This window comes from Quercus suber, unplaced genomic scaffold (genome assembly GCF_002906115.3).
Source record: "Quercus suber isolate HL8 unplaced genomic scaffold, Cork oak 2.0 scaffold_43, whole genome shotgun sequence".
Lineage (NCBI taxonomy): Eukaryota > Viridiplantae > Streptophyta > Magnoliopsida > Fagales > Fagaceae > Quercus > Quercus suber.
Window position 1 is genome coordinate 2090795 of NW_027069508.1, and position 4171 is coordinate 2094965.

The following is a 4171-nucleotide window of genomic DNA, read 5'->3' on the forward strand; positions in this document are numbered from 1 at the left end:
ACTTGGCTAATGTCTAATGAAATCCATTCCACTTTCAAAAAAAAAAAACCTTGAAGAATTGCTACGTTCCTTCATGACGAGATTCGAGTCGTTCCTCCTCGGGTTGCTTATGATGTATATGTTTATGAGGGATGATATTAGTTGTGGGATTTCCAGGTGATTTTCTTTTCAATGTTGTTTTATTTTTCTGGAACCAATTTTTATTACATAATGTTTAAGAATTTCAGAAAAGGGTAAAACTTAATTCCTTGTTTTATGGATGAATTTCAGAAAGCCTTTAATTTTATTTTGTTAATTTCGAATTTGTTTTTGTTTTTGTTTTCCTGGTTGCCGAAAACATATTGTAGAATTATTAAAATTTGTTCCAAAAGATCGAAAGTTGTTGATGTGCCGGCAGACGAGTCCAAATCTTCTATCTCACTCTTCCTAATCCACTATATACTCCACAAATAAAAACATGTCACATGTCCATCTAATTTATTAAATGCTAAATATATGCCTTCCATTATATTAACTAGTATGTAGCCCCGTGCTACCGCACGGGAATGTCATGGAAATGCACAAATGAAGGGCCATCGTAATTCAGCAATTCTCCAAGAACTGGAGGTACGTGTTTTAACAAAGGCAAATAAATTAGTTCTTATGAACAGCACAACAAAAACTTTGGTTGTGATGGTCTTCTTGATTTCACATTTCTCTCTTCATACCATAGAATAGTCCCACAGCTCTCACAAGTTTGTGTTGGCTTGCCAAAATTCCATGGTTCAGTGAATTTACCTATTACAATCAGCAATATCGAATGGGAGTTAGATAGCATGAACAACGATGTCAAATATAAATTTCAAAGGATTTGGAAATAATCAATAAAAGGGAACTTACGCTTCAAGGGGACATTCGAAGTAGTAACTTCAGTTTGTGTATCTTGCTAAGTCAATAAATCTATCAATCAAGAGATGTGGCATGAGAAGGAGGCCAGTTAAAAGAAAAGGGTACAAAACCAACAGTGAGCACAACTAATTAGAGGAAGTAATTTTTAAAAAGAGCATAAATAATTTCTTTAGCTGGCTTTATTTAAATTTAAAGAATCTATAACAAAATCAAGTTTTAGTTAGAATGTCAAATATATAATTGGTAGCTATTGGAACCAAATTGTTTAGCTTTACAATTAAATAGATAAATCTGAACAATTGTTAGCGGGGTTAATTGAGAGTCTTATTGTTGATTTTAATGCTAGAGGGCCAGAGAAAGAAAACAGCCAGCTATTTATTTACTTCAGCTAGTTAGGTAGTTGGGTTTACTGATGGAGTAATGGAAACAAATTGGATTTTGACTGGTTTTCAAAGATTCATATGCATGTATTTTCATTTGGATGTCCATACATATAGTTTTAAAAGGCATGTGCACAATAAAAATTTTAAAGGGAAAAATTAAGTTCTATTCCATTCATTACCTGTAGGGGGAGCAACTTCGGCAGGGCCTATCATGTGGATGAAGTGCTCATTACGAAGATCATCTGCTGAATTTAGCATTATTAGTAGTGCAAAGATAGATTCCAAACAGCCATTGCACATTATTAGTACAACAAAAGTCTAACCTGATATAGTATTGGATTCATGTGAAGTGCTCCCAAACATAGTATTCGCATTATTTGGAATGAAATCAGTTGCCACCTCTTCTACCATCACATCCACAGGAACATCTAATAAGTTGTCATCTATAACTTCTTTATCACATCTTTGGAGGATTTCGTCATTCAATTGAGAGAGCACCAGTGTATTTTCCACATTACCAAAACCATACTAAATAGGTACCTCAAATAGATTTCCATTGCTGGTTTTACGTTGAGGGTAGAGGTACCAGGACCATACGAAATAGGAACATCAAATAGGTTGCCATGATCCACTTCACTACTACAACACATCTCTACTTGAGTTCGGATAGCTCTTTTTTTATTTAAAATCAAACTCCTTTTTGACCTTCTAGCTCGTGCTTCATCCATAACTATCTCAAATAATATACTTGTATTATCGGACCACTAATACAATATTACCTTTAAGTACTGACCATATTTGTTAATTACTTGAAAATATATTAAATTGGAAAATACAAAGTTCTGGTAGTTTGTGAATACCATAAAAACAAAAATGTTAAAAGCTCTAACGAAAAGCATATTAACAATAAGTCATATAATTTACCAGTAATAACAACAACACCATCAGTGAAAAAGCAGCTGACCTTTTTCAAGAGAATAAGCAATTATTAATACATTATCAGGGCTAAATACTAACCATATTTTTGTAATCACAACATAAATAGGGGAAAAAAACTGACCTTTGTTAACAAAATAAGCAGGTACTATGGAAAATCACAGCTAACCTCTAATAAATAGAATATAAACAGCCTATCAAATAATTGACCAATAATAATAACATAAACAATAAAAAAGAGCTAATAAAAAAGAGCTGACCTTTGGTAAGAAAATAAGTAGTTAAAAATTCTCAGTTCGTTGGCAACAGAGTTTCCCAATTTTATAAGAATCTCCTACAGAGGGAAAAAGCACACCAAATAAGGGCATAAACTGTAAAAACATAGATGACAATAAGCTGTTTAAAAACCCTTTATCATATAAGTTACGAACAAATTTTTATGGTAAATCAAAATATACTATTACGCAATCAGGTATACAAACTAACCATAGTATACAAACATTATGAATTGGCCACATACCTCATAGTTTTTTCAAGAACATTAATCAAATATGCAAAATTAACCAAAGCCCAATTAGCAAATTGCAGAAAGAATGTATTCAGCATTATGTGTTCACCCATCATATCAAAAAACTACCATAAAACCAAGAATCGCTAAAATAAAAATTAACACTTGCTCATAGCTTCTTCAACATTTGCTCATAGTTTCCTCCCCAAAAGCATTAATCAAATGCGTAAAAGCAATTGAGACCCATTGGCAAATTGCACGATAAACTAATACAGCCTTATGTGTTCACCATCAATTTACAAACTAACCATAGTATACAAACATTATGAATTGGCCACATAGCTCATAGTTTTTTCAAGAACATTAATCAAATACGCAAAATCAACCAAAACCCAATTAGCAAATTGCAGAAAGAATGTATTAAGCATTATGTGTTCACCCATCATATCAAAAAACTACCATAAAACCAAGAATGGCTAAAATAAAAATTAACACTTGCTCATAGCTTCTTCACTAAAATCAACCAAGACCCAGATAGGGAAATTGCACAATAAACTAATAATATCACAATCCAACCATAAAGTTCAAAAATTTATGAGGTGGGTATTAAAAAAAATTAAAAAAAAAATTTTAACAAAAAACCCACAAAAAAAATTATGTATTCGCAATATACCATTTTTAAAACACCAGGAGTACCAGCGGCTTTGGGAGAGGTCTTGTTATGGGCGCGTTTAATGACATGCCCACTGCCCATCGATCAAAGTAAAATTCACTGCTAAGCTAAAATCGAAAACCCCCGAAAAGAAAATTATGAAAGCATGATTGGGAAAAAGGGTTTTTTGCGTTGTGTATGGACGAATAAGAAGAAGGGAATCAAAAATACAAGAAAAGAGAGTAATTTTTTGCTTTTAAATGGGTTTACTTGGAATGATCTGTGTGTGCGTTGCTGGGCTTTGAGAGAGAGCACCAATGATGAAGGTGGAAGTTTTTTGTGTGACAAAAGGAGAAACTAATGAAACAGAAAATAAACATGCAACATCAATCATAGGAAAACAAAAAACTTATATAATTAAAGGAAGGAAAGCATAGGCAGATGAAAGAAAGGAGTAATCAAACCTTAGGAAGAATTCGTTTTGCAGAGCATAAACCTGGACCATTAAAATTGTGAAGAAAAGTACAATCTGAATAGATGCAGAACCTCTTCCTATATAAGATAGAGAAATGCCCAAAGGCGTGCATCATTAATACCGAGATATTCTTTTGAAATTCCATAGCATTCATTGAAGAAGAGGGGAGCTGTATATTAAAGGAGAGGAAGGATTTTGGGTTTTGAGAAGGGAAGGTGAACCTGAAAATACGCGGGTGTGAAGAGCATAATGTTATTTGACTGAAATTGGGGTGTACACGTGGTATGCAATTAGAGTTCTAATTGGTGTGTATACGTGGCACATAATTA

The 4171-nt window shown here is 33.1% G+C and overlaps 1 long non-coding RNA gene across 13 annotated transcripts; it reads right to left on the reverse strand.

The window, feature by feature from the left end:
- Positions 1-557: 557 nt before the first annotated feature.
- LOC112013415 (uncharacterized) lies at positions 558-4171 on the reverse strand. 13 transcript variants are annotated; one of them, XR_010628186.1, is made up of 8 exons: positions 3832-4088; positions 2468-2541; positions 2332-2378; positions 2196-2230; positions 1595-2001; positions 1451-1513; positions 880-939; positions 558-777 (listed from the first exon to the last, which is right to left on the reverse strand). It is a non-coding gene; the product is annotated as an uncharacterized LOC112013415 (long non-coding RNA). The 13 variants fall into 13 exon arrangements; XR_010628185.1 differs by having other exon boundaries at positions 2196-2235; XR_010628179.1 differs by adding an exon at positions 3389-3724 and having other exon boundaries at positions 1595-2378; positions 3832-4171.